Consider the following 21,587-nt stretch of genomic DNA (forward strand, 5'->3'; position numbering starts at 1 on the left):
TGGTATGGCCGTAGGCACCCACCGCCCCCTCCGCAGCGCTCTCGAGCACCCGGCACCGGCCTCCCGGCACACGCCGACGCCGCACCGGGCACCACCGCCACCTCTCCGCCACACAGGCCCCCGCCGGACCCTGCACACGCCGCCCGGGCCACCCCGCGCCCCCCAAGGCCACAAGCCGCACCCCAAAAGCACACCTGCCCCCTCCCTGCAGGCCCTGGCCTCGGCTGCCCAGGCAAAACGAGAGACCGCCCTGGCACCAAAGGCGCCAAAAGAGATGCCTACAGCACCCGGTATTCCCAGGCGGTCTCCCATCCAAGTACTAACCGGGCCCGACCCTGCTTAGCTTCCGAGATCAGACGAGATCGGGCGTTCTCAGGGTGGTATGGCCGTAGGCACCCACCGGCCCCTCCGCAGCGCTCTCGAGCACCCGGCACCGGCCTCCCGGCACACGCCGACGCCGCACCGGGCACCACCGCCACCTCTCCGCCACACAGGCCCCCGCCGGACCCTGAACACGCCGCCCGGGCCACCCTGCGCCCCCCAAGGCCACAAGCCGCACCCCAAAAGCACACCTGCCCCCTCCCTGCAGGCCCTGGCCTCGGCTGCCCAGGCAAAACGAGAGACCGCCCGGGCACCAAAGGCGCCAAAAGAGATGCCTACAGCACCCGGTATTCCCAGGCGGTCTCCCATCCAAGTACTAACCGGGCCCGACCCTGCTTAGCTTCCGAGATCAGACGAGATCGGGCGTTCTCAGGGTGGTATGGCCGTAGGCACCCACCGCCCCCTCCGCAGCGCTCTCGAGCACCCGGCACCGGCCTCCCGGCACACGCCGACGCCGCACCGGGCACCACCGCCACCTCTCCGCCACATAGGCCCCCGCCGGACCCTGCACACGCCGCCCGGGCCACCCCGCGCCCCCCAAGGCCACAAGCCGCACCCCAAAAGCACACCTGCCCCCTCCCTGCAGGCCCTGGCCTCGGCTGCCCAGGCAAAACGAGAGACCGCCCGGGCACCAAAGGCGCCAAAAGAGATGCCTACAGCACCCGGTATTCCCAGGCGGTCTCCCATCCAAGTACTAACCGGGCCCGACCCTGCTTAGCTTCCGAGATCAGACGAGATCGGGCGTTCTCAGGGTGGTATGGCCGTAGGCACCCACCGCCCCCTCCGCAGCGCTCTCGAGCACCCGGCACCGGCCTCCCGGCACACGCCGACGCCGCACCGGGCACCACCGCCACCTCTCCGCCACACAGGCCCCCGCCGGACCCTGCACACGCCGCCCGGGCCACCCCGCGCCCCCCAAGGCCACAAGCCGCACCCCAAAAGCACACCTGCCCCCTCCCTGCAGGCCCTGGCCTCGGCTGCCCAGGCAAAACGAGAGACCGCCCGGGCACCAAAGGCGCCAAAAGAGATGCCTACAGCACCCGGTATTCCCAGGCGGTCTCCCATCCAAGTACTAACCGGGCCCGACCCTGCTTAGCTTCCGAGATCAGACGAGATCGGGCGTTCTCAGGGTGGTATGGCCGTAGGCACCCACCGCCCCCTCCGCAGCGCTCTCGAGCACCCGGCACCGGCCTCCCGGCACACGCCGACGCCGCACCGGGCACCACCGCCACCTCTCCGCCACACAGGCCCCCGCCGGACCCTGAACACGCCGCCCGGGCCACCCCGCGCCCCCCAAGGCCACAAGCCGCACCCCAAAAGCACACCTGCCCCCTCCCTGCAGGCCCTGGCCTCGGCTGCCCAGGCAAAACGAGAGACCGCCCGGGCACCAAAGGCGCCAAAAGAGATGCCTACAGCACCCGGTATTCCCAGGCGGTCTCCCATCCAAGTACTAACCGGGCCCGACCCTGCTTAGCTTCCGAGATCAGACGAGATCGGGCGTTCTCAGGGTGGTATGGCCGTAAGCACCCACCGGCCCCTCCGCAGCGCTCTCGAGCACCCGGCACCGGCCTCCCGGCACACGCCAACGCCGCACCGGGCACCACCGCCACCTCTCCGCCACACAGGCCCCCGCCGACCCTGCACACGCCGCCCGGGCCACCCCGCGCCCCCCAAGGCCACAAGCCGCACCCCAAAAGCACACCTGCCCCCTCCCTGCAGGCCCTGGCCTCGGCTGCCCAGGCAAAACGAGAGACCGCCCGGGCACCAAAGGCGCCAAAAGAGATGCCTACAGCACCCGGTATTCCCAGGCGGTCTCCCATCCAAGTACTAACCGGGCCCGACCCTGCTTAGCTTCCGAGATCAGACGAGATCGGGCGTTCTCAGGGTGGTATGGCCGTAGGCACCCACCGGCCCCTTTGCAGCGCTCTCGAGCACCCGGCACCGGCCTCCCGGCACACGCCGACGCCGCACCGGGCACCACCGCCACCTCTCCACCACACAGGCCCACGCCGGACCCTGCACACGCCGCCCGGGCCACCCCGCGCCCCCCAAGGCCACAAGCCGCACCCCAAAAGCACACCTGCCCCCTCCCTGCAGGCCCTGGCCTCGGCTGCCCAGGCAAAACGAGAGACCGCCCGGGCACCAAAGGCGCCAAAAGAGATGCCTACAGCACCCGGTATTCCCAGGCGGTCTCCCATCCAAGTACTAACCGGGCCCGACCCTGCTTAGCTTCCGAGATCAGACGAGATCGGGCGTTCTCAGGGTGGTATGGCCGTAGGCACCCACCGCCCCCTCCGCAGCGCTCTCGAGCACCCGGCACCGGCCTCCCGGCACACGCCGACGCCGCACCGGGCACCACCGCCACCTCTCCGCCACACAGGCCCACCCCGCGCCCCCCAAGGCCACAAGCCGCACCCCAAAAGCACACCTGCCCCCTCCCTGCAGGCCCTGGCCTCGGCTGCCCAGGCAAAACGAGAGACCGCCCGGGCACCAAAGGCGCCAAAAGAGATGCCTACAGCACCCGGTATTCCCAGGCGGTCTCCCATCCAAGTACTAACCGGGCCCGACCCTGCTTAGCTTCCGAGATCAGACGAGATCGGGCGTTCTCAGGGTGGTATGGCCGTAGGCACCCACCGGCCCCTCCGCAGCGCTCTCGAGCACCCGGCACCGGCCTCCCGGCACACGCCGACGCCGCACCGGGCACCACCGCCACCTCTCCGCCACACAGGCCCCCGCCGGACCCTGCACACGCCGCCCGGGCCACCCCGCGCCCCCCAAGGCCACAAGCCGCACCCCAAAAGCACACCTGCCCCCTCCCTGCAGGCCCTGGCCTCGGCTGCCCAGGCAAAACGAGAGACCGCCCTGGCACCAAAGGCGCCAAAAGAGATGCCTACAGCACCCGGTATTCCCAGGCGGTCTCCCATCCAAGTACTAACCGGGCCCGACCCTGCTTAGCTTCCGAGATCAGACGAGATCGGGCGTTCTCAGGGTGGTATGGCCGTAGGCACCCACCGGCCCCTCCGCAGCGCTCTCGAGCACCCGGCACCGGCCTCCCGGCACACGCCGACGCCGCACCGGGCACCACCGCCACCTCTCCGCCACACAGGCCCCCGCCGGACCCTGAACACGCCGCCCGGGCCACCCTGCGCCCCCCAAGGCCACAAGCCGCACCCCAAAAGCACACCTGCCCCCTCCCTGCAGGCCCTGGCCTCGGCTGCCCAGGCAAAACGAGAGACCGCCCGGGCACCAAAGGCGCCAAAAGAGATGCCTACAGCACCTGGTATTCCCAGGCGGTCTCCCATCCAAGTACTAACCGGGCCCGACCCTTGCTTAGCTTCCGAGATCAGACGAGATCGGGCGTTCTCAGGGTGGTATGGCCGTAGGCACCCACCGCCCCCTCCGCAGCGCTCTCGAGCACCCGGCACCGGCCTCCCGGCACACGCCGACGCCGCACCGGGCACCACCGCCACCTCTCCGCCACATAGGCCCCCGCCGGACCCTGCACACGCCGCCCGGGCCACCCCGCGCCCCCCAAGGCCACAAGCCGCACCCCAAAAGCACACCTGCCCCCTCCCTGCAGGCCCTGGCCTCGGCTGCCCAGGCAAAACGAGAGACCGCCCGGGCACCAAAGGCGCCAAAAGAGATGCCTACAGCACCCGGTATTCCCAGGCGGTCTCCCATCCAAGTACTAACCGGGCCCGACCCTGCTTAGCTTCCGAGATCAGACGAGATCGGGCGTTCTCAGGGTGGTATGGCCGTAGGCACCCACCGCCCCCTCCGCAGCGCTCTCGAGCACCCGGCACCGGCCTCCCGCCACACGCCGACGCCGCACCGGGCACCACCGCCACCTCTCCGCCACACAGGCCCCCGCCGGACCCTGCACACGCCGCCCGGGCCACCCCGCGCCCCCCAAGGCCACAAGCCGCACCCCAAAAGCACACCTGCCCCCTCCCTGCAGGCCCTGGCCTCGGCTGCCCAGGCAAAACGAGAGACCGCCCGGGCACCAAAGGCGCCAAAAGAGATGCCTACAGCACCCGGTATTCCCAGGCGGTCTCCCATCCAAGTACTAACCGGGCCCGACCCTGCTTAGCTTCCGAGATCAGACGAGATCGGGCGTTCTCAGGGTGGTATGGCCGTAGGCACCCACCGCCCCCTCCGCAGCGCTCTCGAGCACCCGGCACCGGCCTCCCGGCACACGCCGACGCCGCACCGGGCACCACCGCCACCTCTCCGCCACACAGGCCCCCGCCGGACCCTGAACACGCCGCCCGGGCCACCCCGCGCCCCCCAAGGCCACAAGCCGCACCCCAAAAGCACACCTGCCCCCTCCCTGCAGGCCCTGGCCTCGGCTGCCCAGGCAAAACGAGAGACCGCCCGGGCACCAAAGGCGCCAAAAGAGATGCCTACAGCACCCGGTATTCCCAGGCGGTCTCCCATCCAAGTACTAACCGGGCCCGACCCTGCTTAGCTTCCGAGATCAGACGAGATCGGGCGTTCTCAGGGTGGTATGGCCGTAAGCACCCACCGGCCCCTCCGCAGCGCTCTCGAGCACCCGGCACCGGCCTCCCGGCACACGCCGACGCCGCACCGGGCACCACCGCCACCTCTCCGCCACACAGGCCCCCGCCGGACCCTGCACACGCCGCCCGGGCCACCCCGCGCCCCCCAAGGCCACAAGCCGCACCCCAAAAGCACACCTGCCCCCTCCCTGCAGGCCCTGGCCTCGGCTGCCCAGGCAAAACGAGAGACCGCCCGGGCACCAAAGGCGCCAAAAGAGATGCCTACAGCACCCGGTATTCCCAGGCGGTCTCCCATCCAAGTACTAACCGGGCCCGACCCTGCTTAGCTTCCGAGATCAGACGAGATCGGGCGTTCTCAGGGTGGTATGGCCGTAGGCACCCACCGGCCCCTTTGCAGCGCTCTCGAGCACCCGGCACCGGCCTCCCGGCACACGCCGACGCCGCACCGGGCACCACCGCCACCTCTCCGCCACACAGGCCCACGCCGGACCCTGCACACGCCGCCCGGGCCACCCCGCGCCCCCCAAGGCCACAAGCCGCACCCCAAAAGCACACCTGCCCCCTCCCTGCAGGCCCTGGCCTCGGCTGCCCAGGCAAAACGAGAGACCGCCCGGGCACCAAAGACGCCAAAAGAGATGCCTACAGCACCCGGTATTCCCAGGCGGTCTCCCATCCAAGTACTAACCGGGCCCGACCCTGCTTAGCTTCCGAGATCAGACGAGATCGGGCGTTCTCAGGGTGGTATGGCCGTAGGCACCCACCGGCCCCTCCGCAGCGCCCTCGAGCACCCGGCACCGGCCTCCCGGCACACGCCGACGCCGCACCGGGCACCACCGCCACCTCTCCGCCACACAGGCCCACGCCGGACCCTGCACACGCCGCCCGGGCCACCCCGCGCCCCCCAAGGCCACAAGCCGCACCCCAAAAGCACACCTGCCCCCTCCCTGCAGGCCCTGGCCTCGGCTGCCCAGGCAAAACGAGAGACCGCCCGGGCACCAAAGGCGCCAAAAGAGATGCCTACAGCACCCGGTATTCCCAGGCGGTCTCCCATCCAAGTACTAACCGGGCCCGACCCTGCTTAGCTTCCGAGATCAAACGAGATCGGGCGTTCTCAGGGTGGTATGGCCGTAGGCACCCACCGCCCCCTCCGCAGCGCTCTCGAGCACCCGGCACCGGCCTCCCGGCACACGCCGACGCCGCACCGGGCACCACCGCCACCTCTCCGCCACATAGGCCCCCGCCGGACCCTGCACACGCCGCCCGGGCCACCCCGCGCCCCCCAAGGCCACAAGCCGCACCCCAAAAGCACACCTGCCCCCTCCCTGCAGGCCCTGGCCTCGGCTGCCCAGGCAAAACGAGAGACCGCCCGGGCACCAAAGGCGCCAAAAGAGATGCCTACAGCACCCGGTATTCCCAGGCGGTCTCCCATCCAAGTACTAACCGGGCCCGACCCTGCTTAGCTTCCGAGATCAGACGAGATCGGGCGTTCTCAGGGTGGTATGGCCGTAGGCACCCACCGCCCCCTCCGCAGCGCTCTCGAGCACCCGGCACCGGCCTCCCGGCACACGCCGACGCCGCACCGGGCACCACCGCCACCTCTCCGCCACACAGGCCCCCGCCGGACCCTGCACACGCCGCCCGGGCCACCCCGCGCCCCCCAAGGCCACAAGCCGCACCCCAAAAGCACACCTGCCCCCTCCCTGCAGGCCCTGGCCTCGGCTGCCCAGGCAAAACGAGAGACCGCCCGGGCACCAAAGACGCCAAAAGAGATGCCTACAGCACCCGGTATTCCCAGGCGGTCTCCCATCCAAGTACTAACCGGGCCCGACCCTGCTTAGCTTCCGAGATCAGACGAGATCGGGCGTTCTCAGGGTGGTATGGCCGTAGGCACCCACCGGCCCCTCCGCAGCGCCCTCGAGCACCCGGCACCGGCCTCCCGGCACACGCCGACGCCGCACCGGGCACCACCGCCACCTCTCCGCCACACAGGCCCACGCCGGACCCTGCACACGCCGCCCGGGCCACCCCGCGCCCCCCAAGGCCACAAGCCGCACCCCAAAAGCACACCTGCCCCCTCCCTGCAGGCCCTGGCCTCGGCTGCCCAGGCAAAACGAGAGACCGCCCGGGCACCAAAGGCGCCAAAAGAGATGCCTACAGCACCCGGTATTCCCAGGCGGTCTCCCATCCAAGTACTAACCGGGCCCGACCCTGCTTAGCTTCCGAGATCAAACGAGATCGGGCGTTCTCAGGGTGGTATGGCCGTAGGCACCCACCGCCCCCTCCGCAGCGCTCTCGAGCACCCGGCACCGGCCTCCCGGCACACGCCGACGCCGCACCGGGCACCACCGCCACCTCTCCGCCACATAGGCCCCCGCCGGACCCTGCACACGCCGCCCGGGCCACCCCGCGCCCCCCAAGGCCACAAGCCGCACCCCAAAAGCACACCTGCCCCCTCCCTGCAGGCCCTGGCCTCGGCTGCCCAGGCAAAACGAGAGACCGCCCGGGCACCAAAGGCGCCAAAAGAGATGCCTACAGCACCCGGTATTCCCAGGCGGTCTCCCATCCAAGTACTAACCGGGCCCGACCCTGCTTAGCTTCCGAGATCAGACGAGATCGGGCGTTCTCAGGGTGGTATGGCCGTAGGCACCCACCGCCCCCTCCGCAGCGCTCTCGAGCACCCGGCACCGGCCTCCCGGCACACGCCGACGCCGCACCGGGCACCACCGCCACCTCTCCGCCACACAGGCCCCCGCCGGACCCTGCACACGCCGCCCGGGCCACCCCGCGCCCCCCAAGGCCACAAGCCGCACCCCAAAAGCACACCTGCCCCCTCCCTGCAGGCCCTGGCCTCGGCTGCCCAGGCAAAACGAGAGACCGCCCGGGCACCAAAGACGCCAAAAGAGATGCCTACAGCACCCGGTATTCCCAGGCGGTCTCCCATCCAAGTACTAACCGGGCCCGACCCTGCTTAGCTTCCGAGATCAGACGAGATCGGGCGTTCTCAGGGTGGTATGGCCGTAGGCACCCACCGGCCCCTCCGCAGCGCCCTCGAGCACCCGGCACCGGCCTCCCGGCACACGCCGACGCCGCACCGGGCACCACCGCCACCTCTCCGCCACACAGGCCCACGCCGGACCCTGCACACGCCGCCCGGGCCACCCCGCGCCCCCCAAGGCCACAAGCCGCACCCCAAAAGCACACCTGCCCCCTCCCTGCAGGCCCTGGCCTCGGCTGCCCAGGCAAAACGAGAGACCGCCCGGGCACCAAAGGCGCCAAAAGAGATGCCTACAGCACCCGGTATTCCCAGGCGGTCTCCCATCCAAGTACTAACCGGGCCCGACCCTGCTTAGCTTCCGAGATCAGACGAGATCGGGCGTTCTCAGGGTGGTATGGCCGTAGGCACCCACCGCCCCCTCCGCAGCGCTCTCGAGCACCCGGCACCGGCCTCCCGCCACACGCCGACGCCGCACCGGGCACCACCGCCACCTCTCCGCCACATAGGCCCCCGCCGGACCCTGCACACGCCGCCCGGGCCACCCCGCGCCCCCCAAGGCCACAAGCCGCACCCCAAAAGCACACCTGCCCCCTCCCTGCAGGCCCTGGCCTCGGCTGCCCAGGCAAAACGAGAGACCGCCCGGGCACCAAAGGCGCCAAAAGAGATGCCTACAGCACCCGGTATTCCCAGGCGGTCTCCCATCCAAGTACTAACCGGGCCCGACCCTGCTTAGCTTCCGAGATCAGACGAGATCGGGCGTTCTCAGGGTGGTATGGCCGTAGGCACCCACCGGCCCCTCCGCAGCGCTCTCGAGCACCCGGCACCGGCCTCCCGGCACACGCCGACGCCGCACCGGGCACCACCGCCACCTCTCCGCCACACAGGCCCACGCCGGACCCTGCACACGCCGCCCGGGCCACCCCGCGCCCCCCAAGGCCACAAGCCGCACCCCAAAAGCACACCTGCCCCCTCCCTGCAGGCCCTGGCCTCGGCTGCCCAGGCAAAACGAGAGACCGCCCGGGCACCAAAGGCGCCAAAAGAGATGCCTACAGCACCCGGTATTCCCAGGCGGTCTCCCATCCAAGTACTAACCGGGCCCGACCCTGCTTAGCTTCCGAGATCAGACGAGATCGGGCGTTCTCAGGGTGGTATGGCCGTAGGCACCCACCGGCCCCTCCGCAGCGCTCTCGAGCACCCGGCACCGGCCTCCCGCCACACGCCGACGCCGCACCGGGCACCACCGCCACCTCTCCGCCACACAGGCCCCCGCCGGACCCTGCACACGCCGCCCGGGCCACCCCGCGCCCCCCAAGGCCACAAGCCGCACCCCAAAAGCACACCTGCCCCCTCCCTGCAGGCCCTGGCCTCGGATGCCCAGGCAAAACGAGAGACCGCCCGGGCACCAAAGGCGCCAAAAGAGATGCCTACAGCACCCGGTATTCCCAGGCGGTCTCCCATCCAAGTACTAACCGGGCCCGACCCTGCTTAGCTTCCGAGATCAGACGAGATCGGGCGTTCTCAGGGTGGTATGGCCGTAGGCACCCACCGGCCCCTCCGCAGCGCCCTCGAGCACCCGGCACCGGCCTCCCGGCACACGCCGACGCCGCACCGGGCACCACCGCCACCTCTCCGCCACACAGGCCCACGCCGGACCCTGCACACGCCGCCCGGGCCACCCCGCGCCCCCCAAGGCCACAAGCCGCACCCCAAAAGCACACCTGCCCCCTCCCTGCAGGCCCTGGCCTCGGCTGCCCAGGCAAAACGAGAGACCGCCCGGGCACCAAAGGCGCCAAAAGAGATGCCTACAGCACCCGGTATTCCCAGGCGGTCTCCCATCCAAGTACTAACCGGGCCCGACCCTGCTTAGCTTCCGAGATCAGACGAGATCGGGCGTTCTCAGGGTGGTATGGCCGTAGGCACCCACCGGCCCCTCCGCAGCGCTGTCGAGCACCCGGCACCGGCCTCCCGGCACACGCCGACGCCGCACCGGGCACCACCGCCACCTCTCCGCCACATAGGCCCCCGCCGGACCCTGCACACGCCGCCCGGGCCACCCCGCGCCCCCCAAGGCCACAAGCCGCACCCCAAAAGCACACCTGCCCCCTCCCTGCAGGCCCTGGCCTCGGCTGCCCAGGCAAAACGAGAGACCGCCCGGGCACCAAAGGCGCCAAAAGAGATGCCTACAGCACCCGGTATTCCCAGGCGGTCTCCCATCCAAGTACTAACCGGGCCCGACCCTGCTTAGCTTCCGAGATCAGACGAGATCGGGCGTTCTCAGGGTGGTATGGCCGTAGGCACCCACCGCCCCCTCCGCAGCACTCTCGAGCACCCGGCACCGGCCTCCCGGCACACGCCGACGCCGCACCGGGCACCACCGCCACCTCTCCGCCACACAGGCCCCCGCCGGACCCTGCACACGCCGCCCGGGCCACCCCGCGCCCCCCAAGGCCACAAGCCGCACCCCAAAAGCACACCTGCCCCCTCCCTGCAGGCCCTGGCCTCGGCTGCCCAGGCAAAACGAGAGACCGCCCGGGCACCAAAGGCGCCAAAAGAGATGCCTACAGCACCCGGTATTCCCAGGCGGTCTCCCATCCAAGTACTAACCGGGCCCGACCCTGCTTAGCTTCCGAGATCAGACGAGATCGGGCGTTCTCAGGGTGGTATGGCCGTAGGCACCCACCGGCCCCTCCGCAGCGCTCTCGAGCACCCGGCACCGGCCTCCCGCCACACGCCGACGCCGCACCGGGCACCACCGCCACCTCTCCGCCACACAGGCCCCCGCCGGACCCTGCACACGCCGCCCGGGCCACCCCGCGCCCCCCAAGGCCACAAGCCGCACCCCAAAAGCACACCTGCCCCCTCCCTGCAGGCCCTGGCCTCGGATGCCCAGGCAAAACGAGAGACCGCCCGGGCACCAAAGGCGCCAAAAGAGATGCCTACAGCACCCGGTATTCCCAGGCGGTCTCCCATCCAAGTACTAACCGGGCCCGACCCTGCTTAGCTTCCGAGATCAGACGAGATCGGGCGTTCTCAGGGTGGTATGGCCGTAGGCACCCACCGGCCCCTCCGCAGCGCTCTCGAGCACCCGGCACCGGCCTCCCGGCACACGCCGACGCCGCACCGGGCACCACCGCCACCTCTCCGCCACACAGGCCCCCGCCGGACCCTGCACACGCCGCCCGGGCCACCCCGCGCCCCCCAAGGCCACAAGCCGCACCCCAAAAGCACACCTGCCCCCTCCCTGCAGGCCCTGGCCTCGGCTGCCCAGGCAAAACGAGAGACCGCCCGGGCACCAAAGGCGCCAAAAGAGATGCCTACAGCACCCGGTATTCCCAGGCGGTCTCCCATCCAAGTACTAACCGGGCCCGACCCTGCTTAGCTTCCGAGATCTGACGAGATCGGGCGTTCTCAGGGTGGTATGGCCGTAGGCACCCACCGGCCCCTCCGCAGCGCTCTCGAGCACCCGGCACCGGCCTCCCGGCACACGCCGACGCCGCACCGGGCACCACCGCCACCTCTCCGCCACACAGGCCCACGCCGGACCCTGCACACGCCGCCCGGGCCACCCCGCGCCCCCCAAGGCCACAAGCCGCACCCCAAAAGCACACCTGCCCCCTCCCTGCAGGCCCTGGCCTCGGCTGCCCAGGCAAAACGAGAGACCACCCGGGCACCAAAGGCGCCAAAAGAGATGCCTACAGCACCCGGTATTCCCAGGCGGTCTCCCATCCAAGTACTAACCGGGCCCGACCCTGCTTAGCTTCCGAGATCAGACGAGATCGGGCGTTCTCAGGGTGGTATGGCCGTAGGCACCCACCGGCCCCTCCGCAGCGCTCTCGAGCACCCGGCACCGGCCTCCCGGCACACGCCGACGCCGCACCGGGCACCACCGCCACCTCTCCGCCACACAGGCCCACCCCGCGCCCCCCAAGGCCACAAGCCGCACCCCAAAAGCACACCTGCCCCCTCCCTGCAGGCCCTGGCCTCGGCTGCCCAGGCAAAACGAGAGACCGCCCGGGCACCAAAGGCGCCAAAAGAGATGCCTACAGCACCCGGTATTCCCAGGCGGTCTCCCATCCAAGTACTAACCGGGCCCGACCCTGCTTAGCTTCCGAGATCAGACGAGATCGGGCGTTCTCAGGGTGGTATGGCCGTAGGCACCCACCGGCCCCTCCGCAGCGCCCTCGAGCACCCGGCACCGGCCTCCCGGCACACGCCGACGCCGCACCGGGCACCACCGCCACCTCTCCGCCACACAGGCCCCCGCCGGACCCTGCACACGCCGCCCGGGCCACCCCGCGCCCCCCAAGGCCACAAGCCGCACCCCAAAAGCACACCTGCCCCCTCCCTGCAGGCCCTGGCCTCGGCTGCCCAGGCAAAACGAGAGACCGCCCGGGCACCAAAGGCGCCAAAAGAGATGCCTACAGCACCCGGTATTCCCAGGCGGTCTCCCATCCAAGTACTAACCGGGCCCGACCCTGCTTAGCTTCCGAGATCAGACGAGATCGGGCGTTCTCAGGGTGGTATGGCCGTAGGCACCCACCGGCCCCTCCGCAGCGCCCTCGAGCACCCGGCACCGGCCTCCCGGCACACGCCGACGCCGCACCGGGCACCACCGCCACCTCTCCGCCACACAGGCCCACGCCGGACCCTGCACACGCCGCCCGGGCCACCCCGCGCCCCCCAAGGCCACAAGCCGCACCCCAAAAGCACACCTGCCCCCTCCCTGCAGGCCCTGGCCTCGGCTGCCCAGGCAAAACGAGAGACCGCCCGGGCACCAAAGGCGCCAAAAGAGATGCCTACAGCACCCGGTATTCCCAGGCGGTCTCCCATCCAAGTACTAACCGGGCCCGACCCTGCTTAGCTTCCGAGATCAGACGAGATCGGGCGTTCTCAGGGTGGTATGGCCGTAGGCACCCACCGGCCCCTCCGCAGCGCTCTCGAGCACCCGGCACCGGCCTCCCGGCACACGCCGACGCCGCACCGGGCACCACCGCCACCTCTCCGCCACACAGGCCCCCGCCGGACCCTGCACACGCCGCCCGGGCCACCCCGCGCCCCCCAAGGCCACAAGCCGCTCCCCAAAAGCACACCTGCCCCCTCCCTGCAGGCCCTGGCCTCGGCTGCCCAGGCAAAACGAGAGACCGCCCGGGCACCAAAGGCGCCAAAAGAGATGCCTACAGCACCCGGTATTCCCAGGCGGTCTCCCATCCAAGTACTAACCGGGCCCGACCCTGCTTAGCTTCCGAGATCAGACGAGATCGGGCGTTCTCAGGGTGGTATGGCCGTAGGCACCCACCGGCCCCTCCGCAGCGCTCTCGAGCACCCGGCACCGGCCTCCCGGCACACGCCGACGCCGCACCGGGCACCACCGCCACCTCTCCGCCACACAGGCCCACGCCGGACCCTGCACACGCCGCCCGGGCCACCCCGCGCCCCCCAAGGCCACAAGCCGCACCCCAAAAGCACACCTGCCCCCTCCCTGCAGGCCCTGGCCTCGGCTGCCCAGGCAAAACGAGAGACCGCCCGGGCACCAAAGGCGCCAAAAGAGATGCCTACAGCACCCGGTATTCCCAGGCGGTCTCCCATCCAAGTACTAACCGGGCCCGACCCTGCTTAGCTTCCGAGATCAGACGAGATCGGGCGTTCTCAGGGTGGTATGGCCGTAGGCACCCACCGGCCCCTCCGCAGCGCTGTCGAGCACCCGGCACCGGCCTCCCGGCACACGCCGACGCCGCACCGGGCACCACCGCCACCTCTCCGCCACACAGGCCCCCGCCGGACCCTGCACACGCCGCCCGGGCCACCCCGCGCCCCCCAAGGCCACAAGCCGCTCCCCAAAAGCACACCTGCCCCCTCCCTGCAGGCCCTGGCCTCGGCTGCCCAGGCAAAACGAGAGACCGCCCGGGCACCAAAGGCGCCAAAAGAGATGCCTACAGCACCCGGTATTCCCAGGCGGTCTCCCATCCAAGTACTAACTGGGCCCGACCCTGCTTAGCTTCCGAGATCAGACGAGATCGGGCGTTCTCAGGGTGGTATGGCCGTAGGCACCCACCGGCCCCTCCGCAGCGCTCTCGAGCACCCGGCACCGGCCTCCCGGCACACGCCGACGCCGCACCGGGCACCACCGCCACCTCTCCGCCACACAGGCCCACGCCGGACCCTGCACACGCCGCCCGGGCCACCCCGCGCCCCCCAAGGCCACAAGCCGCACCCCAAAAGCACACCTGCCCCCTCCCTGCAGGCCCTGGCCTCGGCTGCCCAGGCAAAACGAGAGACCGCCCGGGCACCAAAGGCGCCAAAAGAGATGCCTACAGCACCCGGTATTCCCAGGCGGTCTCCCATCCAAGTACTAACCGGGCCCGACCCTGCTTAGCTTCCGAGATCAGACGAGATCGGGCGTTCTCAGGGTGGTATGGCCGTAGGCACCCACTGGCCCCTCCGCAGCGCTCTCGAGCACCCGGCACCGGCCTCCCGGCACACGCCGACAACGCACCGGGCACCACCGCCACCTCTCCGCCACACAGGCCCACCCCGCGCCCCCCAAGGCCACAAGCCGCACCCCAAAAGCACACCTGCCCCCTCCCTGCAGGCCCTGGCCTCGGATGCCCAGGCAAAACGAGAGACCGCCCGGGCACCAAAGGCGCCAAAAGAGATGCCTACAGCACCCGGTATTCCCAGGCGGTCTCCCATCCAAGTACTAACCGGGCCCGACCCTGCTTAGCTTCCGAGATCAGACGAGATCGGGCGTTCTCAGGGTGGTATGGCCGTAGGCACCCACCGGCCCCTCCGCAGCGCTCTCGAGCACCCGGCACCGGCCTCCCGGCACACGCCGACGCCGCACCGGGCACCACCGCCACCTCTCCGCCACACAGGCCCACCCCGCGCCCCCCAAGGCCACAAGCCGCACCCCAAAAGCACACCTGCCCCCTCCCTGCAGGCCCTGGCCTCGGCTGCCCAGGCAAAACGAGAGACCGCCCGGGCACCAAAGGCGCCAAAAGAGATGCCTACAGCACCCGGTATTCCCAGGCGGTCTCCCATCCAAGTACTAACCGGGCCCGACCCTGCTTAGCTTCCGAGATCAGACGAGATCGGGCGTTCTCAGGGTGGTATGGCCGTAGGCACCCACCGGCCCCTCCGCAGCGCTCTCGAGCACCCGGCACCGGCCTCCCGGCACACGCCGACGCCGCACCGGGCACCACCGCCACCTCTCCGCCACACAGGCCCACGCCGGACCCTGCACACGCCGCCCAGGCCACCCCGCGCCCCCCAAGGCCACAAGCCGCACCCCAAAAGCACACCTGCCCCCTCCCTGCAGGCCCTGGCCTCGGCTGCCCAGGCAAAACGAGAGACCGCCCTGGCACCAAAGGCGCCAAAAGAGATGCCTACAGCACCCGGTATTCCCAGGCGGTCTCCCATCCAAGTACTAACCGGGCCCGACCCTGCTTAGCTTCCGAGATCAGACGAGATCGGGCGTTCTCAGGGTGGTATGGCCGTAGGCACCCACCGGCCCCTCCGCAGCGCTCTCGAGCACCCGGCACCGGCCTCCCGGCACACGCCGACGCCGCACCGGGCACCACCGCCACCTCTCCGCCACACAGGCCCCCGCCGGACCCTGAACACGCCGCCCGGGCCACCCTGCGCCCCCCAAGGCCACAAGCCGCACCCCAAAAGCACACCTGCCCCCTCCCTGCAGGCCCTGGCCTCGGCTGCCCAGGCAAAACGAGAGACCGCCCGGGCACCAAAGGCGCCAAAAGAGATGCCTACAGCACCCGGTATTCCCAGGCGGTCTCCCATCCAAGTACTAACCGGGCCCGACCCTGCTTAGCTTCCGAGATCAGACGAGATCGGGCGTTCTCAGGGTGGTATGGCCGTAGGCACCCACCGCCCCCTCCGCAGCGCTCTCGAGCACCCGGCACCGGCCTCCCGGCACACGCCGACGCCGCACCGGGCACCACCGCCACCTCTCCGCCACATAGGCCCCCGCCGGACCCTGCACACGCCGCCCGGGCCACCCCGCGCCCCCCAAGGCCACAAGCCGCACCCCAAAAGCACACCTGCCCCCTCCCTGCAGGCCCTGGCCTCGGCTGCCCAGGCAAAACGAGAGACCGCCCGGGCACCAAAGGCGCCAAAAGAGATGCCTACAGCACCCGGTATTCCCAGGCGGTCTCCCATCCAAGTACTAACCGGGCCCGACCCTGCTTAGCTTCCGAGATCAGACGAGATCGGGCGTTCTCAGGGTGGTATGGCCGTAGGCACCCACCGCCCCCTCCGCAGCGCTCTCGAGCACCCGGCACCGGCCTCCCGGCACACGCCGACGCCGCACCGGGCACCACCGCCACCTCTCCGCCACACAGGCCCACGCCGGACCCTGCACACGCCGCCCGGGCCACCCCGCGCCCCCCAAGGCCACAAGCCGCACCCCAAAAGCACACCTGCCCCCTCCCTGCAGGCCCTGGCCTCGGCTGCCCAGGCAAAACGAGAGACCGCCCGGGCACCAAAGGCGCCAAAAGAGATGCCTACAGCACCCGGTATTCCCAGGCGGTCTCCCATCCAAGTACTAACCGGGCCCGACCCTGCTTAGCTTCCGAGATCAGACGAGATCGGGCGTTCTCAGGGTGGTATGGCCGTAGGCACCCACCGCCCCCTCCGCAGCGCTCTCGAGCACCCGGCACCGGCCTCCCGGCACACGCCGACGCCGCACCGGGCACCACCGCCACCTCTCCGCCACACAGGCCCCCGCCGGACCCTGCACACGCCGCCCGGGCCACCCCGCGCCCCCCAAGGCCACAAGCCGCACCCCAAAAGCACACCTGCCCCCTCCCTGCAGGCCCTGGCCTCGGCTGCCCAGGCAAAACGAGAGACCGCCCTGGCACCAAAGGCGCCAAAAGAGATGCCTACAGCACCCGGTATTCCCAGGCGGTCTCCCATCCAAGTACTAACCGGGCCCGACCCTGCTTAGCTTCCGAGATCAGACGAGATCGGGCGTTCTCAGGGTGGTATGGCCGTAGGCACCCACCGGCCCCTCCGCAGCGCTCTCGAGCACCCGGCACCGGCCTCCCGGCACACGCCGACGCCGCACCGGGCACCACCGCCACCTCTCCGCCACACAGGCCCCCGCCGGACCCTGAACACGCCGCCCGGGCCACCCTGCGCCCCCCAAGGCCACAAGCCGCACCCCAAAAGCACACCTGCCCCCTCCCTGCAGGCCCTGGCCTCGGCTGCCCAGGCAAAACGAGAGACCGCCCGGGCACCAAAGGCGCCAAAAGAGATGCCTACAGCACCCGGTATTCCCAGGCGGTCTCCCATCCAAGTACTAACCGGGCCCGACCCTGCTTAGCTTCCGAGATCAGACGAGATCGGGCGTTCTCAGGGTGGTATGGCCGTAGGCACCCACCGGCCCCTCCGCAGCGCTCTCGAGCACCCGGCACCGGCCTCCCGGCACACGCCGACGCCGCACCGGGCACCACCGCCACCTCTCCGCCACATAGGCCCCCGCCGGACCCTGCACACGCCGCCCGGGCCACCCCGCGCCCCCCAAGGCCACAAGCCGCACCCCAAAAGCACACCTGCCCCCTCCCTGCAGGCCCTGGCCTCGGCTGCCCAGGCAAAACGAGAGACCGCCCGGGCACCAAAGGCGCCAAAAGAGATGCCTACAGCACCCGGTATTCCCAGGCGGTCTCCCATCCAAGTACTAACCGGGCCCGACCCTGCTTAGCTTCCGAGATCAGACGAGATCGGGCGTTCTCAGGGTGGTATGGCCGTAGGCACCCACCGCCCCCTCCGCAGCGCTCTCGAGCACCCGGCACCGGCCTCCCGGCACACGCCGACGCCGCACCGGGCACCACCGCCACCTCTCCGCCACACAGGCCCCCGCCGGACCCTGCACACGCCGCCCGGGCCACCCCGCGCCCCCCAAGGCCACAAGCCGCACCCCAAAAGCACACCTGCCCCCTCCCTGCAGGCCCTGGCCTCGGCTGCCCAGGCAAAACGAGAGACCGCCCGGGCACCAAAGGCGCCAAAAGAGATGCCTACAGCACCCGGTATTCCCAGGCGGTCTCCCATCCAAGTACTAACCGGGCCCGACCCTGCTTAGCTTCCGAGATCAGACGAGATCGGGCGTTCTCAGGGTGGTATGGCCGTAGGCACCCACCGCCCCCTCCGCAGCGCTCTCGAGCACCCGGCACCGGCCTCCCGGCACACGCCGACGCCGCACCGGGCACCACCGCCACCTCTCCGCCACACAGGCCCCCGCCGGACCCTGAACACGCCGCCCGGGCCACCCCGCGCCCCCCAAGGCCACAAGCCGCACCCCAAAAGCACACCTGCCCCCTCCCTGCAGGCCCTGGCCTCGGCTGCCCAGGCAAAACGAGAGACCGCCCGGGCACCAAAGGCGCCAAAAGAGATGCCTACAGCACCCGGTATTCCCAGGCGGTCTCCCATCCAAGTACTAACCGGGCCCGACCCTGCTTAGCTTCCGAGATCAGACGAGATCGGGCGTTCTCAGGGTGGTATGGCCGTAAGCACCCACCGGCCCCTCCGCAGCGCTCTCGAGCACCCGGCACCGGCCTCCCGGCACACGCCGACGCCGCACCGGGCACCACCGCCACCTCTCCGCCACACAGGCCCCCGCCGGACTCTGCACACGCCGCCCGGGCCACCCCGCGCCCCCCAAGGCCACAAGCCGCACCCCAAAAGCACACCTGCCCCCTCCCTGCAGGCCCTGGCCTCGGCTGCCCAGGCAAAACGAGAGACCGCCCGGGCACCAAAGGCGCCAAAAGAGATGCCTACAGCACCCGGTATTCCCAGGCGGTCTCCCATCCAAGTACTAACCGGGCCCGACCCTGCTTAGCTTCCGAGATCAGACGAGATCGGGCGTTCTCAGGGTGGTATGGCCGTAGGCACCCACCGGCCCCTCCGCAGCGCTCTCGAGCACCCGGCACCGGCCTCCCGGCACACGCCGACGCCGCACCGGGCACCACCGCCACCTCTCCGCCACACAGGCCCACGCCGGACCCTGCACACGCCGCCCGGGCCACCCCGCGCCCCCCAAGGCCACAAGCCGCACCCCAAAAGCACACCTGCCCCCTCCCTGCAGGCCCTGGCCTCGGCTGCCCAGGCAAAACGAGAGACCGCCCGGGCACCAAAGGCGCCAAAAGAGATGCCTACAGCACCCGGTATTCCCAGGCGGTCTCCCATCCAAGTATCCAAGTACTAACCGGGCCCGACCCTGCTTAGCTTCCGAGATCAGACGAGATCGGGCGTTCTCAGGGTGGTATGGCCGTAGGCACCCACCGGCCCCTCCGCAGCGCTCTCGAGCACCCGGCACCGGCCTCCCGGCACACGCCGACGCCGCACCGGGCACCACCGCCACCTCTCCGCCACACAGGCCCACGCCGGACCCTGCACACGCCGCCCGGGCCACCCCGCGCCCCCCAAGGCCACAAGCCGCACCCCAAAAGCACACCTGCCCCCTCCCTGCAGGCCCTGGCCTCGGCTGCCCAGGCAAAACGAGAGACCGCCCGGGCACCAAAGGCGCCAAAAGAGATGCCTACAGCACCCGGTATTCCCAGGCGGTCTCCCATCCAAGTACTAACCGGGCCCGACCCTGCTTAGCTTCCGAGATCAGACGAGATCGGGCGTTCTCAGGGTGGTATGGCCGTAGGCACCCACCGGCCCCTCCGCAGCGCTCTCGAGCACCCGGCACCGGCCTCCCGGCACACGCCGACGCCGCACCGGGCACCACCGCCACCTCTCCGCCACACAGGCCCACGCTGGACCCTGCACACGCCGCCCGGGCCACCCGGCGCCCCCCAAGGCCACAAGCCGCACCCCAAAAGCACACCTGCCCCCTCCCTGCAGGCCCTGGCCTCGGCTGCCCAGGCAAAACGAGAGACCGCCCGGGCACCAAAGGCGCCAAAAGAGATGCCTACAGCACCCGGTATTCCCAGGCGGTCTCCCATCCAAGTACTAACCGGGCCCGACCCTGCTTAGCTTCCGAGATCAGACGAGATCGGGCGTTCTCAGGGTGGTATGGCCGTAGGCACCCACCGGCCCCTCCGCAGCGCTCTCGAGCACCCGGCACCGGCCTCCCGGCACACGCCGACGCCGCACCGGGCACCACCGCCACCTCTCCGCCACACAGGCCCACCCCGCGCCCCCCAAGGCCACAAGCCGCACCCCAAAAGCACACCTGCCCCCTCCCTGCAGGCCCTGGCCTCGGCTGCCCAGGCAAAACGAGAGACCGCCCGGGCACCAAAGGCGCCAAAAGAGATGCCTACAGCACCCGGTATTCCCAGGCGGTCTCCCATCCAAGTACTAACCGGGCCCGACCCTGCTTAGCTTCCGAGATCAGACGAGATCGGGCGTTCTCAGGGTGGTATGGCCGTAGGCACCCACCGGCCCCTCCGCAGCGCTCTCGAGCACCCGGCACCGGCCTCCCGGCACACGCCGACGCCGCACCGGGCACCACCGCCACCTCTCCGCCACACAGGCCCCCGCCGGACCCTGCACACGCCGCCCGGGCCACCCCGCGCCCCCCAAGGCCACAAGCCGCTCCCCAAAAGCACACCTGCCCCCTCCCTGCAGGCCCTGGCCTCGGCTGCCCAGGCAAAACGAGAGACCGCCCGGGCACCAAAGGCGCCAAAAGAGATGCCTACAGCACCCGGTATTCCCAGGCGGTCTCCCATCCAAGTACTAACCGGGCCCGACCCTGCTTAGCTTCCGAGATCAGACGAGATCGGGCGTTCTCAGGGTGGTATGGCCGTAGGCACCCACCGGCCCCTCCGCAGCGCTCTCGAGCACCCGGCACCGGCCTCCCGGCACACGCCGACGCCGCACCGGGCACCACCGCCACCTCTCCGCCACACAGGCCCACGCCGGACCCTGCACACGCCGCCCGGGCCACCCCGCGCCCCCCAAGGCCACAAGCCGCACCCCAAAAGCACACCTGCCCCCTCCCTGCAGGCCCTGGCCTCGGCTGCCCAGGCAAAACGAGAGACCGCCCGGGCACCAAAGGCGCCAAAAGAGATGCCTACAGCACCCGGTATTCCCAGGCGGTCTCCCATCCAAGTACTAACCGGGCCCGACCCTGCTTAGCTTCCGAGATCAGACGAGATCGGGCGTTCTCAGGGTGGTATGGCCGTAGGCACCCACCGGCCCCTCCGCAGCGCTCTCGAGCACCCGGCACCGGCCTCCCGGCACACGCCGACGCCGCACCGGGCACCACCGCCACCTCTCCGCCACACAGGCCCCCGCCGGACCCTGCACACGCCGCCCGGGCCACCCCGCGCCCCCCAAGGCCACAAGCCGCTCCCCAAAAGCACACCTGCCCCCTCCCTGCAGGCCCTGGCCTCGGCTGCCCAGGCAAAACGAGAGACCGCCCGGGCACCAAAGGCGCCAAAAGAGATGCCTACAGCACCCGGTATTCCCAGGCGGTCTCCCATCCAAGTACTAACCGGGCCCGACCCTGCTTAGCTTCCGAGATCAGACGAGATCGGGCGTTCTCAGGGTGGTATGGCCGTAGGCACCCACCGGCCCCTCCGCAGCGCTCTCGAGCACCCGGCACCGGCCTCCCGGCACACGCCGACGCCGCACCGGGCACCACCGCCACCTCTCCGCCACACAGGCCCACGCCGGACCCTGCACACGCCGCCCGGGCCACCCCGCGCCCCCCAAGGCCACAAGCCGCACCC

At 70.6% G+C, this 21,587-nt stretch overlaps 56 non-coding genes and 1 pseudogene across 56 annotated transcripts; all 57 read right to left on the reverse strand.

Moving 5' to 3' along the window:
• Nucleotides 1-275: 275 nt before the first annotated feature.
• LOC141730327 (5S ribosomal RNA) lies at nucleotides 276-394 on the reverse strand. The gene has a single exon (XR_012581798.1). It is a non-coding gene; the product is annotated as a 5S ribosomal RNA (ribosomal RNA).
• A 259-nt stretch (nucleotides 395-653) lies between these two features.
• Nucleotides 654-772, reverse strand: LOC141730328 (5S ribosomal RNA). Its single transcript, XR_012581799.1, has one exon. It is a non-coding gene; the product is annotated as a 5S ribosomal RNA (ribosomal RNA).
• A 259-nt stretch (nucleotides 773-1,031) lies between these two features.
• LOC141730329 (5S ribosomal RNA) lies at nucleotides 1,032-1,150 on the reverse strand. Its single transcript, XR_012581800.1, has one exon. It is a non-coding gene; the product is annotated as a 5S ribosomal RNA (ribosomal RNA).
• A 259-nt stretch (nucleotides 1,151-1,409) lies between these two features.
• On the reverse strand, nucleotides 1,410-1,528 carry LOC141730330 (5S ribosomal RNA). The gene has a single exon (XR_012581801.1). It is a non-coding gene; the product is annotated as a 5S ribosomal RNA (ribosomal RNA).
• A 259-nt stretch (nucleotides 1,529-1,787) lies between these two features.
• LOC141730300 (5S ribosomal RNA) lies at nucleotides 1,788-1,906 on the reverse strand. The gene has a single exon (XR_012581776.1). It is a non-coding gene; the product is annotated as a 5S ribosomal RNA (ribosomal RNA).
• Nucleotides 1,907-2,164: 258 nt separating this feature from the next.
• Nucleotides 2,165-2,283, reverse strand: LOC141730331 (5S ribosomal RNA). The gene has a single exon (XR_012581802.1). It is a non-coding gene; the product is annotated as a 5S ribosomal RNA (ribosomal RNA).
• Nucleotides 2,284-2,542: 259 nt separating this feature from the next.
• Nucleotides 2,543-2,661, reverse strand: LOC141730332 (5S ribosomal RNA). Its single transcript, XR_012581803.1, has one exon. It is a non-coding gene; the product is annotated as a 5S ribosomal RNA (ribosomal RNA).
• A 229-nt stretch (nucleotides 2,662-2,890) lies between these two features.
• Nucleotides 2,891-3,009, reverse strand: LOC141730333 (5S ribosomal RNA). Its single transcript, XR_012581804.1, has one exon. It is a non-coding gene; the product is annotated as a 5S ribosomal RNA (ribosomal RNA).
• A 259-nt stretch (nucleotides 3,010-3,268) lies between these two features.
• LOC141730335 (5S ribosomal RNA) lies at nucleotides 3,269-3,387 on the reverse strand. Its single transcript, XR_012581806.1, has one exon. It is a non-coding gene; the product is annotated as a 5S ribosomal RNA (ribosomal RNA).
• A 259-nt stretch (nucleotides 3,388-3,646) lies between these two features.
• Nucleotides 3,647-3,766, reverse strand: LOC141730309 (5S ribosomal RNA). Its single transcript, XR_012581785.1, has one exon. It is a non-coding gene; the product is annotated as a 5S ribosomal RNA (ribosomal RNA).
• Nucleotides 3,767-4,025: 259 nt separating this feature from the next.
• Nucleotides 4,026-4,144, reverse strand: LOC141730336 (5S ribosomal RNA). The gene has a single exon (XR_012581807.1). It is a non-coding gene; the product is annotated as a 5S ribosomal RNA (ribosomal RNA).
• Nucleotides 4,145-4,403: 259 nt separating this feature from the next.
• LOC141730337 (5S ribosomal RNA) lies at nucleotides 4,404-4,522 on the reverse strand. The gene has a single exon (XR_012581808.1). It is a non-coding gene; the product is annotated as a 5S ribosomal RNA (ribosomal RNA).
• A 259-nt stretch (nucleotides 4,523-4,781) lies between these two features.
• LOC141730301 (5S ribosomal RNA) lies at nucleotides 4,782-4,900 on the reverse strand. The gene has a single exon (XR_012581777.1). It is a non-coding gene; the product is annotated as a 5S ribosomal RNA (ribosomal RNA).
• A 259-nt stretch (nucleotides 4,901-5,159) lies between these two features.
• Nucleotides 5,160-5,278, reverse strand: LOC141730338 (5S ribosomal RNA). Its single transcript, XR_012581809.1, has one exon. It is a non-coding gene; the product is annotated as a 5S ribosomal RNA (ribosomal RNA).
• Nucleotides 5,279-5,537: 259 nt separating this feature from the next.
• LOC141730339 (5S ribosomal RNA) lies at nucleotides 5,538-5,656 on the reverse strand. The gene has a single exon (XR_012581810.1). It is a non-coding gene; the product is annotated as a 5S ribosomal RNA (ribosomal RNA).
• A 259-nt stretch (nucleotides 5,657-5,915) lies between these two features.
• Nucleotides 5,916-6,034, reverse strand: LOC141730297 (5S ribosomal RNA). Its single transcript, XR_012581773.1, has one exon. It is a non-coding gene; the product is annotated as a 5S ribosomal RNA (ribosomal RNA).
• Nucleotides 6,035-6,293: 259 nt separating this feature from the next.
• LOC141730340 (5S ribosomal RNA) lies at nucleotides 6,294-6,412 on the reverse strand. The gene has a single exon (XR_012581811.1). It is a non-coding gene; the product is annotated as a 5S ribosomal RNA (ribosomal RNA).
• A 259-nt stretch (nucleotides 6,413-6,671) lies between these two features.
• On the reverse strand, nucleotides 6,672-6,790 carry LOC141730341 (5S ribosomal RNA). The gene has a single exon (XR_012581812.1). It is a non-coding gene; the product is annotated as a 5S ribosomal RNA (ribosomal RNA).
• A 259-nt stretch (nucleotides 6,791-7,049) lies between these two features.
• LOC141730299 (5S ribosomal RNA) lies at nucleotides 7,050-7,168 on the reverse strand. The gene has a single exon (XR_012581775.1). It is a non-coding gene; the product is annotated as a 5S ribosomal RNA (ribosomal RNA).
• Nucleotides 7,169-7,427: 259 nt separating this feature from the next.
• LOC141730342 (5S ribosomal RNA) lies at nucleotides 7,428-7,546 on the reverse strand. Its single transcript, XR_012581813.1, has one exon. It is a non-coding gene; the product is annotated as a 5S ribosomal RNA (ribosomal RNA).
• A 259-nt stretch (nucleotides 7,547-7,805) lies between these two features.
• On the reverse strand, nucleotides 7,806-7,924 carry LOC141730343 (5S ribosomal RNA). Its single transcript, XR_012581814.1, has one exon. It is a non-coding gene; the product is annotated as a 5S ribosomal RNA (ribosomal RNA).
• Nucleotides 7,925-8,183: 259 nt separating this feature from the next.
• On the reverse strand, nucleotides 8,184-8,302 carry LOC141730344 (5S ribosomal RNA). The gene has a single exon (XR_012581815.1). It is a non-coding gene; the product is annotated as a 5S ribosomal RNA (ribosomal RNA).
• Nucleotides 8,303-8,561: 259 nt separating this feature from the next.
• Nucleotides 8,562-8,680, reverse strand: LOC141730346 (5S ribosomal RNA). The gene has a single exon (XR_012581817.1). It is a non-coding gene; the product is annotated as a 5S ribosomal RNA (ribosomal RNA).
• Nucleotides 8,681-8,939: 259 nt separating this feature from the next.
• LOC141730347 (5S ribosomal RNA) lies at nucleotides 8,940-9,058 on the reverse strand. Its single transcript, XR_012581818.1, has one exon. It is a non-coding gene; the product is annotated as a 5S ribosomal RNA (ribosomal RNA).
• Nucleotides 9,059-9,317: 259 nt separating this feature from the next.
• Nucleotides 9,318-9,436, reverse strand: LOC141730348 (5S ribosomal RNA). Its single transcript, XR_012581819.1, has one exon. It is a non-coding gene; the product is annotated as a 5S ribosomal RNA (ribosomal RNA).
• A 259-nt stretch (nucleotides 9,437-9,695) lies between these two features.
• Nucleotides 9,696-9,814, reverse strand: LOC141730349 (5S ribosomal RNA). Its single transcript, XR_012581820.1, has one exon. It is a non-coding gene; the product is annotated as a 5S ribosomal RNA (ribosomal RNA).
• Nucleotides 9,815-10,073: 259 nt separating this feature from the next.
• Nucleotides 10,074-10,192, reverse strand: LOC141730350 (5S ribosomal RNA). The gene has a single exon (XR_012581821.1). It is a non-coding gene; the product is annotated as a 5S ribosomal RNA (ribosomal RNA).
• Nucleotides 10,193-10,451: 259 nt separating this feature from the next.
• On the reverse strand, nucleotides 10,452-10,570 carry LOC141730351 (5S ribosomal RNA). Its single transcript, XR_012581822.1, has one exon. It is a non-coding gene; the product is annotated as a 5S ribosomal RNA (ribosomal RNA).
• Nucleotides 10,571-10,829: 259 nt separating this feature from the next.
• LOC141730352 (5S ribosomal RNA) lies at nucleotides 10,830-10,948 on the reverse strand. Its single transcript, XR_012581823.1, has one exon. It is a non-coding gene; the product is annotated as a 5S ribosomal RNA (ribosomal RNA).
• A 259-nt stretch (nucleotides 10,949-11,207) lies between these two features.
• LOC141730259 (5S ribosomal RNA) lies at nucleotides 11,208-11,326 on the reverse strand. The gene has a single exon (XR_012581733.1). It is a non-coding gene; the product is annotated as a 5S ribosomal RNA (ribosomal RNA).
• Nucleotides 11,327-11,585: 259 nt separating this feature from the next.
• Nucleotides 11,586-11,704, reverse strand: LOC141730353 (5S ribosomal RNA). Its single transcript, XR_012581824.1, has one exon. It is a non-coding gene; the product is annotated as a 5S ribosomal RNA (ribosomal RNA).
• Nucleotides 11,705-11,933: 229 nt separating this feature from the next.
• On the reverse strand, nucleotides 11,934-12,052 carry LOC141730354 (5S ribosomal RNA). Its single transcript, XR_012581825.1, has one exon. It is a non-coding gene; the product is annotated as a 5S ribosomal RNA (ribosomal RNA).
• A 259-nt stretch (nucleotides 12,053-12,311) lies between these two features.
• Nucleotides 12,312-12,430, reverse strand: LOC141730355 (5S ribosomal RNA). Its single transcript, XR_012581826.1, has one exon. It is a non-coding gene; the product is annotated as a 5S ribosomal RNA (ribosomal RNA).
• A 259-nt stretch (nucleotides 12,431-12,689) lies between these two features.
• On the reverse strand, nucleotides 12,690-12,808 carry LOC141730357 (5S ribosomal RNA). The gene has a single exon (XR_012581828.1). It is a non-coding gene; the product is annotated as a 5S ribosomal RNA (ribosomal RNA).
• Nucleotides 12,809-13,067: 259 nt separating this feature from the next.
• LOC141730358 (5S ribosomal RNA) lies at nucleotides 13,068-13,186 on the reverse strand. Its single transcript, XR_012581829.1, has one exon. It is a non-coding gene; the product is annotated as a 5S ribosomal RNA (ribosomal RNA).
• A 259-nt stretch (nucleotides 13,187-13,445) lies between these two features.
• Nucleotides 13,446-13,564, reverse strand: LOC141730359 (5S ribosomal RNA). The gene has a single exon (XR_012581830.1). It is a non-coding gene; the product is annotated as a 5S ribosomal RNA (ribosomal RNA).
• Nucleotides 13,565-13,823: 259 nt separating this feature from the next.
• LOC141730307 (5S ribosomal RNA) lies at nucleotides 13,824-13,942 on the reverse strand. Its single transcript, XR_012581782.1, has one exon. It is a non-coding gene; the product is annotated as a 5S ribosomal RNA (ribosomal RNA).
• A 259-nt stretch (nucleotides 13,943-14,201) lies between these two features.
• On the reverse strand, nucleotides 14,202-14,320 carry LOC141730360 (5S ribosomal RNA). Its single transcript, XR_012581831.1, has one exon. It is a non-coding gene; the product is annotated as a 5S ribosomal RNA (ribosomal RNA).
• Nucleotides 14,321-14,549: 229 nt separating this feature from the next.
• LOC141730361 (5S ribosomal RNA) lies at nucleotides 14,550-14,668 on the reverse strand. The gene has a single exon (XR_012581832.1). It is a non-coding gene; the product is annotated as a 5S ribosomal RNA (ribosomal RNA).
• Nucleotides 14,669-14,897: 229 nt separating this feature from the next.
• Nucleotides 14,898-15,016, reverse strand: LOC141730260 (5S ribosomal RNA). Its single transcript, XR_012581734.1, has one exon. It is a non-coding gene; the product is annotated as a 5S ribosomal RNA (ribosomal RNA).
• Nucleotides 15,017-15,275: 259 nt separating this feature from the next.
• On the reverse strand, nucleotides 15,276-15,394 carry LOC141730261 (5S ribosomal RNA). The gene has a single exon (XR_012581735.1). It is a non-coding gene; the product is annotated as a 5S ribosomal RNA (ribosomal RNA).
• Nucleotides 15,395-15,653: 259 nt separating this feature from the next.
• LOC141730262 (5S ribosomal RNA) lies at nucleotides 15,654-15,772 on the reverse strand. Its single transcript, XR_012581736.1, has one exon. It is a non-coding gene; the product is annotated as a 5S ribosomal RNA (ribosomal RNA).
• A 259-nt stretch (nucleotides 15,773-16,031) lies between these two features.
• On the reverse strand, nucleotides 16,032-16,150 carry LOC141730263 (5S ribosomal RNA). The gene has a single exon (XR_012581737.1). It is a non-coding gene; the product is annotated as a 5S ribosomal RNA (ribosomal RNA).
• Nucleotides 16,151-16,409: 259 nt separating this feature from the next.
• Nucleotides 16,410-16,528, reverse strand: LOC141730264 (5S ribosomal RNA). Its single transcript, XR_012581738.1, has one exon. It is a non-coding gene; the product is annotated as a 5S ribosomal RNA (ribosomal RNA).
• A 259-nt stretch (nucleotides 16,529-16,787) lies between these two features.
• On the reverse strand, nucleotides 16,788-16,906 carry LOC141730266 (5S ribosomal RNA). The gene has a single exon (XR_012581740.1). It is a non-coding gene; the product is annotated as a 5S ribosomal RNA (ribosomal RNA).
• Nucleotides 16,907-17,165: 259 nt separating this feature from the next.
• LOC141730267 (5S ribosomal RNA) lies at nucleotides 17,166-17,284 on the reverse strand. Its single transcript, XR_012581741.1, has one exon. It is a non-coding gene; the product is annotated as a 5S ribosomal RNA (ribosomal RNA).
• Nucleotides 17,285-17,543: 259 nt separating this feature from the next.
• On the reverse strand, nucleotides 17,544-17,662 carry LOC141730268 (5S ribosomal RNA). The gene has a single exon (XR_012581742.1). It is a non-coding gene; the product is annotated as a 5S ribosomal RNA (ribosomal RNA).
• Nucleotides 17,663-17,921: 259 nt separating this feature from the next.
• LOC141730269 (5S ribosomal RNA) lies at nucleotides 17,922-18,040 on the reverse strand. Its single transcript, XR_012581743.1, has one exon. It is a non-coding gene; the product is annotated as a 5S ribosomal RNA (ribosomal RNA).
• Nucleotides 18,041-18,299: 259 nt separating this feature from the next.
• LOC141730302 (5S ribosomal RNA) lies at nucleotides 18,300-18,418 on the reverse strand. Its single transcript, XR_012581778.1, has one exon. It is a non-coding gene; the product is annotated as a 5S ribosomal RNA (ribosomal RNA).
• A 259-nt stretch (nucleotides 18,419-18,677) lies between these two features.
• On the reverse strand, nucleotides 18,678-18,796 carry LOC141730270 (5S ribosomal RNA). Its single transcript, XR_012581744.1, has one exon. It is a non-coding gene; the product is annotated as a 5S ribosomal RNA (ribosomal RNA).
• Nucleotides 18,797-19,055: 259 nt separating this feature from the next.
• LOC141730314 (5S ribosomal RNA) lies at nucleotides 19,056-19,182 on the reverse strand (annotated as a pseudogene).
• A 259-nt stretch (nucleotides 19,183-19,441) lies between these two features.
• LOC141730271 (5S ribosomal RNA) lies at nucleotides 19,442-19,560 on the reverse strand. The gene has a single exon (XR_012581745.1). It is a non-coding gene; the product is annotated as a 5S ribosomal RNA (ribosomal RNA).
• A 259-nt stretch (nucleotides 19,561-19,819) lies between these two features.
• Nucleotides 19,820-19,938, reverse strand: LOC141730272 (5S ribosomal RNA). The gene has a single exon (XR_012581746.1). It is a non-coding gene; the product is annotated as a 5S ribosomal RNA (ribosomal RNA).
• Nucleotides 19,939-20,167: 229 nt separating this feature from the next.
• LOC141730273 (5S ribosomal RNA) lies at nucleotides 20,168-20,286 on the reverse strand. Its single transcript, XR_012581747.1, has one exon. It is a non-coding gene; the product is annotated as a 5S ribosomal RNA (ribosomal RNA).
• A 259-nt stretch (nucleotides 20,287-20,545) lies between these two features.
• On the reverse strand, nucleotides 20,546-20,664 carry LOC141730274 (5S ribosomal RNA). The gene has a single exon (XR_012581748.1). It is a non-coding gene; the product is annotated as a 5S ribosomal RNA (ribosomal RNA).
• A 259-nt stretch (nucleotides 20,665-20,923) lies between these two features.
• Nucleotides 20,924-21,042, reverse strand: LOC141730275 (5S ribosomal RNA). The gene has a single exon (XR_012581749.1). It is a non-coding gene; the product is annotated as a 5S ribosomal RNA (ribosomal RNA).
• A 259-nt stretch (nucleotides 21,043-21,301) lies between these two features.
• On the reverse strand, nucleotides 21,302-21,420 carry LOC141730277 (5S ribosomal RNA). The gene has a single exon (XR_012581751.1). It is a non-coding gene; the product is annotated as a 5S ribosomal RNA (ribosomal RNA).
• Between the last annotated feature and the right edge of the window lie 167 nt (nucleotides 21,421-21,587).

This window comes from Zonotrichia albicollis, chromosome 9 (assembly GCF_047830755.1).
Source record: "Zonotrichia albicollis isolate bZonAlb1 chromosome 9, bZonAlb1.hap1, whole genome shotgun sequence".
In the NCBI taxonomy this organism is placed as follows: domain Eukaryota; kingdom Metazoa; phylum Chordata; class Aves; order Passeriformes; family Passerellidae; genus Zonotrichia; species Zonotrichia albicollis.